The 11,150-nt window shown below is 42.2% G+C and overlaps 1 protein-coding gene and 1 long non-coding RNA gene across 3 annotated transcripts in view; both read right to left on the bottom strand.

Moving 5' to 3' along the window:
* Positions 1–2,460, bottom strand: part of LOC103111249 (caspase-10) — a 37,675-nt gene extending 35,215 nt beyond the window's left edge. Inside the window, exon 1 of the mRNA XM_016187022.2 lies at positions 2,225–2,460. The gene's annotated coding sequence lies outside the window, so the exon portion shown is untranslated. The remainder of the gene's footprint in view (positions 1–2,224) is intronic.
* Positions 1–11,150, bottom strand: part of LOC132539405 (uncharacterized) — a 211,673-nt gene that overhangs the window by 50,552 nt on the left and 149,971 nt on the right. The window lies entirely within an intron of this gene.

Consider the following 11,150-nt stretch of genomic DNA (forward strand, 5'->3'; position numbering starts at 1 on the left):
GGGAGTCGGGTGGTAGCGCAGCAGGTTAAGCACACGTGGCGCAAAGCCCAAGGACCGGCATAAGGATCCCGGTTCAAGCCCCGGGCTCCCCATCTGCAGGGGAGTCGCTTCACAGGCGGTGAAGCAGGTCTGCAGGTGTCTGTATTTATCTCCCCCTCTCTGTCTTCCCCTCCTCTCTCCATTTCTGTCTTACCCAACAACAGTGACATCAATAACAACAACAATAATAACTACAACAACAATAAAAAGACAACAAGGGCAACAAAAGGGAAAATAAATAAAATAATAAAAAAAGAATTTTCTAAAATAATAATAATAATAACCTATGCCAGTATTGCCACCTAATCAGCCCCTCAGGCTAACATTTTCTGCATTAAATTGAGATCTAGTCAGAGGAGAAATTGGTTGATAAGAATTTCCAATATAAAATTTTCCGTTCTCTAGGGTGAGGACTCAGCAATGTAGAAGCACTGAACCACTAAGTACACTCAGCTGGGAATGTGTCTGTCTGATCCCTACCATACTGGAGGAAGCTTCATTGTCATACTGCCTGCCTGTCTGTCTGTCTGTCTGTCTATCAATCTATCTATCTGAAAATGTCAGCATAAAGGCAATGATGACCATGGTCCGGGAAGTGGCACAGTGGCTAAGGCACCAGACTCTCAAGCATGAGGTCCTGAGTTCAATCCCCAGCACCACATATACCAGAGTGATGTCTTGTTCTTTCTCTCTCTCTCTCTCTCTCCTATCTTTCTCATTAATAAATAAATAAAATCTTTAAAATAAATAAATAAATAAATTCTTTTTAAAAAAATAAATATTTATGTTTAAAAAAAAGGCAGTGATGACCAAAAACAAAATTACTTTCTCAAGGAAGAATATAGCAATAATAATAGTACATCAATGACAAAGAGTAGTTTTATCTAGGTATAACTACAGATTAAATATAACTCACTTCCTAGGTTCCTGTTTGAGTTTCTCAAATTTTATACATTATATGTAATACTCATTGTTACTAAAAGAAAAAGTCATGTTTAATATGCTCATCAGATATTCTTCTATGGCACTAAAAATGAAATGACTGTTTTCTTAGAAACAACTTTCAGCTTTCTAGTCCTATTTCCAACTTGGACACCATCTCCCCAAACAATACCTTTAGCCCACCATGTGCATGTTAGCTGTCAGGCTCAGGCAAAAATTAGTAAAGTCATGGGTCCCTTAGAATATACCTAAAATAGACTCCCTATCTTGTTCCAACATGAAGACCCCAAATCTCATGTGCTTTATTCTTACCTATAAGTTCCTGATTATTAAACAATCTGTTCTGCTTTATATCTTAGTGCTTTTCAGCCATCAAGTTGCAGATGCTACCATGACACCAATATAGCTTCCCTGGGCAGACAACCTTACCATGTATACTGGAGCCTCACCTCCCCAGATCCCTGTCCCATTAGAGAGACAGGCTGGGAGTATGGATATACCTGCCAACGCCCATGTTCAGCGGGGAAGCAATTACAGAAACCAGGCCTTCCACCTTCTGCACCCCATAATGACCCTGGATCCATACTCCCAGAGGGATAAAGAATAGGAAAGCTGTCAAGGGAGGGGATTGGATATGGAGTTCTGGCAGTGGGAATTGTGTGGAATTGTACCCCTCTTATCCTATTGTCCTGTCAATATTTCCATTTTATAAATAAAAACTTATAAAATAAAAAAGAAAGAAACAGGCTGGGAGTATGGATCTACCTGCCAACACCCATGTTCAGCAGAGAAGCAGTTACAGAAGCCAGACCTTCCACCTTTTGCACCCCATGATCCTGGGCCCACACTCCCAGAGGGATAAAGAATTGGGAAGCTATCAAGGAAGGGGATTGGATATGGAGCTCTGGGGATGGGCATTGTGTGGAAATGTACCCCTCTTATTCCACAATCTTGTCAATCATTATTAAATCACTAATTAACTAATTAAAAAAAAGAAAATTATTTCCTACTCTAACATCATATATTTGCCTTGTAGTTTCCTGAAGATTTTTATCTTTTGCCTTAATAATCCGTCAAATTTTTCTGCTAGAAAAAAGCTGGAACCTTCCTGGAGCTTCATAAACTTTCACTCCTCCTTACATGTCTAGCAAGTACAAACAGAGCAGTGCCATTACTGGCAACAGATGTGTTTACAAGTTCCACTGACTTAAAGCAGATCATGGGACCCCAGTTAATGACTTACTTTCAGATCAAATTCCACCGATGCTCTGGAAGTAAATGGTGTCCAGGAAACAGCCTGAAAACAAAGTTTTAAAGAAGTTGAAACTGGTTGCTGGTTCGAACTTCCAAAGAAGATTCCCAATGGGATGATCCTGAAGGCTCTGTGGCACTAGGGAAGTACTTGGTGTTCTGGCTGCTCTGTCTCTAGGCCTCTCTCACTTTCTGTCTCAAAATGTCTCCCCAGAAGTGAAGCCCCTGTTCTAAAAGAGGGGGGTGAAGGACATTAGATCCGGGTTACAGGTGATATTTCCTGTTGATATCATCTCCTCCCCTTTCTTGGAATTAAGAAAATGCCAGCAAACAGCACCTCCCAATGGCAGGTTCATAACTGTTACATTACAGAGCTCAGCTAAGTCAAAGGGTAAATCAACCCCTAGGAAACAATGAACATTTCCCTTGGGTCATTTCAACCAGTAAGTCAGACATGGCAGAAATAAGGCCTGGGCCGTAGAACAGGGCATAAAGCACTGGATTCTCAAACACAATGTCCTGAGTTTGGTCCCCAGCATTTGCATATGTTAAAGTGATGTTTTGGTTTTCTCTCTCTCTCTCTCTCTCTTTCTTTCTTTTTTTTTTAAAGATTTTTTAAATTTTATTTATTTATTCCCTTTTGTTGCACTTATTGTAGTTATTATTGTTGTTGTTATTGATGTCATTTTGTTGATGTCATTGTTGTTGGATAGGACAGAGAGAAATGGAGAGAGGAGGGGAAGACAGAGAGGGGGAGAGAAAGATAGACAACTGCAGACCTGCTTCACCGCCTGTGAAGCGACTCCCCTGCAGGTGGAGGGCCTGGGCTCAAACCGGGATCTTTATGCCAGTCCGACTCCCCTCTCTCTCTCTCTTTCTCCTCTCTTTTTCTTTCTCCTTCTCTCTCTTTCTCATAAATAAGTAAATTTTTATTGGAGGAATGAGAAATCATTCTATATACATATGGACATTTAATTTATGGTAAATGCATCAAGACCATACAACAAACAAAAGAAAGCCTCTTCAACAAATGGTGTTGGGGGCCAGCCAAACAGTTCGCCTGGTAGAAAGCCTGCATTGTTTGAGAGCTTGTTTGGAGGTTCTGGCAGGGGAGCGCAGCTACTCGTACACCCTCGACCAAAGACCTGTCCGTCTCTATTCGGGGAAGGCCGTCCTCTTCGACGGAGCGCGCAGCAGCTTCGGGAGGGACTCACATGGAGCGGTGAGGGAGGAAGGGGACACCCGTCTAGCCAGCCAGATCAGCCGAATCAACCCTGGCGATCAATGGGGTGACAGATGTCGCAGCCAGATCGCCCTCACATCCAGCCTGCATTGTTTGAGCTCTGTCCCCATCATAGGAAAAGAAGCTTTTGAGCTGTGGTATCTTCCCTTCTCTTCCTCTCTCCGTCTCTCACTCTCTCTTCGTGGTTACTGTTGTTGTCATTGGGGCTTGACCACTTCAGGTTAAAAAAAAATTTTTTTTTTTTCAGAAAGACAGAAACAGAAACAATACCAAAACAACAGCACTGGGACTCCCCTTGGTGCGATGGGAGGCAGACTCAGACCATGACAAATCAATCACACTGTTCAAGCGAGCTATCTTGTCAGCCCTTGTCTCTCTTTTTGTATGGTAGTAAAGGGAGTTAACTCAGAGTAGTGAAATGTCAGGGACCAAAAGAGAATGTTGGTAAAATTGGGCAACTACAAACTAGATCACTATTAAACTTCATACCAAAAAAATATATTAAGTCAAATGGATTAAAGATCTGGACATAAACCCTGAAACTATAACAAAAAATGCGGGGAAGATGTAGTCCTAGACTTTGACCTCAGAGATGTATTTAGAAACCCAACTCCAGTGACAAGAAAAACAAAAGCAAGTACATAGAACTACATCAGATCAGAAAGCTTTATACAACAAAAATAGAAAAAGAGAAAGACAGAGAGAAAGAGGAAAAAATAGGGAGGAAGGAAGGAAGGAAGGGAAGAAAGAAGGAAGGAAGGAACAAGGGAAAGAAGGAGGGGAGAATTTGTGCCTCTATACTTACAGCAGCATTACTTATCATTAAAACAGTCAATACATGTAACCAGCCAAAGTGTTAGACAGTCAACAACTGAAAAAAGAAGTTGTAGTCTATATACTCAACTATTTAAAGAATGAAGATGTGGCCTGGGAAGCAACCCAAGTCCCAGTGCCGTAGCCATCTGCGTGCTCTGCTGGGCTCTCAGCTCAGCTGCTCACGTCACCTATGCTGGCCTCAGGTCTGACCTGTGGTTTCACATCAACTCCAAGGACAATGGTCTTCTGCCACTGTGTAGTCTCAGGCCCAGCAAACAAAGAGAAACAAGAACCATGTGGCAAGTACAGGCAGGGAAAGTCACCCACAAAAGTGTAAAGACAGCAGTTTGAAGACTCAGTAGAACTATAGACTTAGTACACGTCCTGGAAAAGGATGACAGAGGACCTAGTGGGGATTATATTGTTATGGGGAAAACTGAGAAATGTTATACACGTACAAACTATTGTATTTACTGTTGACTGTAAAACATTATTCCCCCGATAAAGACATTTTAAAAAATTAATTAGTTAATTAAAATAAAAGAACTATAAAAGCCTCCACACAGCAGTCCGAAGCATGTTCACAAAAATGAGATTTGGGGAGGAAGGCCGCAAGAGATTCACAGAAATGGTCCTGGAACATGATAGCAGAGGAGGACCTAGTAAGGTAGTAAGGGCTGTACTGTTATGTGGAAAAATGGGAAATGTTACACATGTTCAAACTATTGTATTTTACTGTAGACTGTAAACCATTAGTAACCCAATAAAGAAATTAGGTTACTAATAAAATGTATTATAACAGGAAATAAAATAATAAAATGTGTTATAACAGTGGAAAAGTTAATAAAGATGTTTTATAGGTCATTTAAAGCATATATTCATAAAGTGAATATATAAAATTATCTCACCTCAGGTGTAAGCAAACAAAGCACGGGAAGCAAGCAAAGCCCAAAAGACCAGACTCAGAACGCAGAATTGAGAGAGTAGTGCTGTAGCACAGCAGGTTAAGCACAGGTGGCGCCAAGTGCAAGGAGCAGGGCAAGGATGCTGGTTTGAGCCCCTGGCTCCCCACCTGCAGGGGGGTTGTTTCACAGGCGGCGAAGCAGGTCTGCAGGTGTCGTCTACCTTTCTCTCCCTCTCTCTGTCTTCCCCTCCTCTCTCCAATTGTCTCTTTCCTATCTAACAATGATGACATCAATAACTACAACAAGGGCATTAGAAGGGGAAATGAATAAAAATTTTAAAAAAGAATGCAGAATTAAGGCTAACAAAGGGAGGTGGGGGGTATTCATAGGGGTGCTGTTCACTGGACTTTGTTGCCACCATACTGGCTCTAAGGGGGAGGGGTGATAGGGAAATACATTTTTTTTGAGTCTGTAACTTAATAGGAGTGTAGATTAACACCATTCCCACCATATCCATCCCCCCACACACACACACACAGTGAAGCTAAATGTCTACCCTCACCCTCCACCCAGAGATTTTTACTTTGGTGTCCTACTCCAAACTCAGTCAGATTCTGCTTTGAGTTTCCCTTTTTAAAAAGAAATATTTTAATATGTTATTTATTTTTTGCATACAGGAAAAGAGAAGCTAGGAGCAAAGGGAGTTGGGGTGGGGGAGATCTACAGTACTGCTTCTGCACTCATGAAGTCTTCCCCCTACAAGTGGGGACCAAGGGCTTGAACTCAGATTCTTAAACATTGTTAAGATGTAAGCTCTACAGAGTGAACCACTGTCCAGTGCCAGGAAATGCACCCTGACAAGATGAGAAACTGGGGCTGAGGAGACAGCATAATGGTTTGGCAAAAGATTCTCATGTCGGAGGCTCTGAGATTCCAGGTTCAGTCCCCAGCACCACCATAAACCAGAGCTTAGCAGTGCATTGGTCTTTCTCTCTGTGTTTCTCTCTGTATCACCTCACTAAAATAAAATTAATTATTTTTAAAAGGTGATAAACTGTACTTTTAAAATATTTTAGACATGTAAATCAAAGTCACTTCAGAAGCAAATACATTTAAAAATAAATAAATAAACAAAATTGTCAGCGATCACTACTATCTGCTACCCTCCTCCATGAACATATAAAATCAGCTAGGTTAAAAAACGAGAAACTAGCAGCCTGAGAGACAGGCTGGATGCCTGCTATTCCCCACCTATTACTCCCATAAAATAAATAAAGTAAAGGAATCATTGGGGCAGCGGTGGAACACCCTACTAAGTGCAGACATTACCATGTTCAAGACCCTAGTTCAAGCCCCCACTCCCATCTGCAGGGGGGACACTTCATGAGTAATGCTGCTGGTCTGCAGATGTTTATCTTTTTCTCCTCCTCTCTACCTTCTCTTTCCCTCCTCAATCTTTCTCTGTCCTAGCAAATAAAATAGAGAAAGAAAAGAAAAGAAGATAGAAGAAAAGAAGAGAAAAGAAAGGGAAAGAAGAGAAAAGAAAAAAAGAAAAGATGGCCACCAGGAATGGTGCATTTGTAGTGCTAGCACCAAGCTCCAGTGATAACCTTGGTAGCAATAAATAAAGGAACAAATAAATAAAATGAACCTTCCTGTAGGTACAGTGGACATACTGCTTCACTGATATAGCTATAGCCACTTGCCAATTTCCTTTTTTTTTTCTGCTCTTTCAAATCACTTTATTAGGGGAGGGGGTGATGGTTTGCAGTACAGTTACTGACGCCTGAGTGCAAGTTTTCATCTCTCTGTGCTGAGTGTCTGCAAAGCACTCTCAGCCCAAACTTGGGTCCTTCCCCACCATCACTCACCAGGACCCCAAAGCCCCCTCTAGGTGCCTCCTTCCCCTCCTCCCCCAGAGTCTGCTGCTTTGGTGCAAAGCCAGTTCATTATTTGGAAACATCTTACTGGGATCCTTAGCAGGAAAAAAAAAAGTCTTCCTCTTCAAAATTTAGTCTCACTATATTTCCTTATAACAAGAGTAAGACTACTAAAGGAATGTGTGAATATAACATGAACAAAGGGGATGGATGGGGTCCCAGAAGTTGGGTTGGGGTGGGACAGTCAACTAGGAGTGGCTAGAGATTTCAGGGCATTGAACTCTCTCACATTCAACTCTCCACACACAACAACACACACACACACACGCACACACATACACATACCGCATATCTGTCCATTCTCTAGCTCACAAGTTTTTAGTTCTAAAATGAATAAAAATCAAATCTCCTGGGCCAAGTGGTAGTGCAGTGGGTTAAGCACACATGGTGCAAAGCGCACAGACTGGCATAAGGAAACTGGTTCGAGCCCTGGCTCCCCACCTGCAGGGGAGTCGCTTCACAAGTGGTGAAGCAGGTCTGCAGGTGTCTCTCTTTCTCACCCCTTCTCTGTCTTCCCCTCCTTTCTTTCAATTTCTCTCTGTCCTATCCAACAACAATAGCAAAATGGAAAAAAAATGGCCTCCAAGAGCAGTGGACTGGTAGGGCAGGCACGGAACCACAGTGATTACCCTGGAGACAAAAAAAAAAAAAATCAAATCTCCCTTTAGACTTCAAGAATGAGGGATTTGAGCTAGAGTCTGTATATAAAAGAAAACCAAGACTCCTTTGTGGGACCCCCATAGGACCTTTCCCTCAACTTGGATCAACAACGGTAGAGAATGTTCCATCCTCCAAAGAAAGAATGGACAGCATACTTTATGCTACATCTGAGGAAGATGGGTCCTGATATTGGGGCAGCTTGAAATGTTCCTACTCATGTGACCACAGAATGTGAGATCATATCTACAGGGATGCAGTGGTCACATAGGCTCCTAAGCTGAATATGAGCCCCAGACCAAATCAAATAGATGGGGTTTACAGTCAACAATATATATACCCCTTTCCCATATTTGGGAGCTACTCTCTTCCCTGATCCAGCTTTCTGTTCCTTTTCCAGCCATGACACCATCTCCAGACAATAACTTTGATCTACTTGCATAACAGATTTCAGGCTCAGGGGAAAAAAAAAAAACTACTATAGCCACAGGCCCTTTGGAATATAACTAAAATATGCCTACTAGCTATCTACAAAATGAAGACCCCCCCCCAACTCTTCATCTGCACTATTGCTGGATCCGGCTATCCAAGGAAGACACCAAGAGACGAGAGTAATGCAAAAGCACAGAATCTTTATTGCTAGCCAGACTAGGGTGGAGACTATGCATGGACACAGACACTGCAGCTCCAGGTGCTCAACCCCGAACCCCAGCACTACAAGGTATATATAGGTAAGCTTAGCATGACAAGTTCGTCCTTGCGGTTATCTTCTTTACACACATGGGGGAAATATGGGGAAATGTTTAACAGTCTGTATCTCTCTGGAGATGCCTTTCTTAATGCTCAACTTATCTTATTTCTGCAGTTTTTGGAGTCTGTCATGGAATCACTGCAGTCTGCTTCCTTCACTATTCCTGCCTTTAGGTCCATGATTGGTCAACAATTTGTTTGGCTTTGTATGTTAACTCTTTTCAGCCATCAGGTTTCAGATGCCAACCAGACTTTCCTGGACAGACAACCCCACCAATGTGCCCTGGAGTTCTGCTTCCCCAACCCACCACCCTACTAGGAAAAGAGAGAAACAGGCTGGGAATATGGATCGACCAGTCAACACCCATGTTCAGCGGGAAAGCAATTACAAAAGCCAGACCTTCCACCTTCTGCATCCCACAGTGACCTTGTGTCCATACTCCCAGAGGGTTAAAGAATAGGAAAGCTATAGGGAAGGAGATGGGATATGGAGTTCTAGTGGTGGGAATTGTATGGATTGTATCCCTCTTACCCTATGGTTTTGTCAATGTTTCCTTTTTTAAAATAAATAAATAAATAAATAAATAAATAAATAAATAAAATAATAAAAGAAAACCAGCTCAGGCTAGCACCACTGCTTCCTCAGGTGAAACTAAAGAGAAGCACCCTGTATTTCCTGTACGTCACTCGACAACAGAAGCTTTCCCATAAAAGGTTATAAAGGTTTTGATTGGCTCTTCACAGGGACCCATTACTTAAGTGAATTTGGAGAAGTAGATGCTTCTAGACTTCCTATTCCATTAGTCTGTGTAGTAATTTAAAAATTAAAAGACTTCAGGGGTGGCTAGGTGTGGGTTTTTTTAAAAATTTTTTTAATTATCTTTTTATTTTGATAGAGACAGCCAGATATTGAAAAGAATGGGGAAACAGAGAGAGAGAGAGAGAGAGAGAGAGAGAGAGACCTGCAGCCCGGCTTCACTTGTGAAGCTTTTCCTCTGCAGATGAGGACTGGGGGTTCGAACCCAGGTCCTTGAGCACTGTGACATGTATGCTCAACCAGGTTCACCACCACCTGGTCCCCTGGTGGAGTTTAAGACAAACAAAGCTTTATTACACACAGCACAGGGATACAGAATAGTTTTATTTACGTACAGCAAATTAAGCAATGGGACAAAGGTTGGCTACTCTTATGGCCAGAGAGGTATGAGTCTTTTACTTTATTTTTTTTAATATTTATTTATTCATTTTCCTTTTTTGTTGCCCTTGTTTTATTGTTGTAGTTATTATCGTTGTTGTTATTAATGTCGTCGTTGTTGGATAGGACAGAGAGAAATGGAGCGAGGAGAGGAAGACAGAGAGGGGGAGAAAGATAGACACCTGCAGACCTGCTTCACTACTTGTGATCCTTATGCCAGTCCTTGCGCTTTATGCCACCTGCACTTAACCACTGTGCTACCACTGCCCAACTCCCAAGGTGTGAGTTTTTTCAGCTGTTTTACCAGAGCTGAGCTCCATGTGTACAGGTCCTGGGAGAAGTGGCTGTGGGGGTCCTAGAAGGCACAGAGAGCACAGGAAAAGAGAAGCCAGAAAAGAGAGTGCAGGAGAAGAGAGGTGAGAAAAGGAGACCGAATTATAGCATCCTAGCACTTAAATAAGTTATGGCACACCCACAATCCCTTGTGGTTTTGCACAAGTTTGTACTACACTCTTTGAACCCAATGCTAATTACATCATCACCTGTATGCTAGTTACATCCATGTCCTAACAATTTGTGTATCTGTTCTTGTCCCAGTATCATAGTTTCTCTCTCTCTCTGTCTCTCCATTTATTTATTCGTGACAGAGGGAGAGAAAGGAGAAGAGAACCAGCACATTACTCTGGCACATGTGATGCCTGGAATCGAAGTCAGGTTTGCAAGTCAGGTGCAATACATGCTGTTCCACTTCCTGGACCCCTGATTATTGTTTGTTTATGTGTAGTTTGAAGTCAGGAAGCAATTCTCTTCCCTCTGAGACCTGTTTTGGGCTTTCATGGTCTTTTGTAATTCCATACACTTACTAAAAATTTTTCTATTACCTTGGAAAATCAGACTGATTTATTTTAGTTTGTCTGTTTTCTTACGACAAAAGTGGTTTTTAAAGAGAGAAGGACAGAAGGGTTGGGGAGCTTGCACAATCATTATACAAACTGATTTTCATGCCAGAGGCACCAAGGTTCCCGGGTTCAATTCTCCAACACCACCATAAGGCAGAGCTAAGCAATCCTCTGATGGAAAAACAAAAGTAGGAGATGAAAGGGAAGAGAGAGAGAGAGAGAGAAGGAAAGAGAAAGGGAGAGACAGGGAGAGGGAAGGAAAAGATTATGAAAAGGAGGCAAGGATGCAGAGAAAAATCATTCCATATTTAACTTAGAAAAATTGGAGAGAGTGAGGGCCCGGCGGTAGAGCAGCAGATTAAGCGCACATGGTGCAAAGCGCAAGGACCCAGGTAAGCATCGCGGTTCAAGACCCTGGCTCCCCACTTCCAGGGGGCTCGCTTCACAAGCGGTAAAGCAGGTCTACAGCTTTCTCTCCCCCTCTCTGTCTTCTCTCTCAATTTCTCTCTGTTC

This window comes from Erinaceus europaeus, chromosome 7 (assembly GCF_950295315.1).
Source record: "Erinaceus europaeus chromosome 7, mEriEur2.1, whole genome shotgun sequence".
NCBI lineage: Eukaryota > Metazoa > Chordata > Mammalia > Eulipotyphla > Erinaceidae > Erinaceus > Erinaceus europaeus.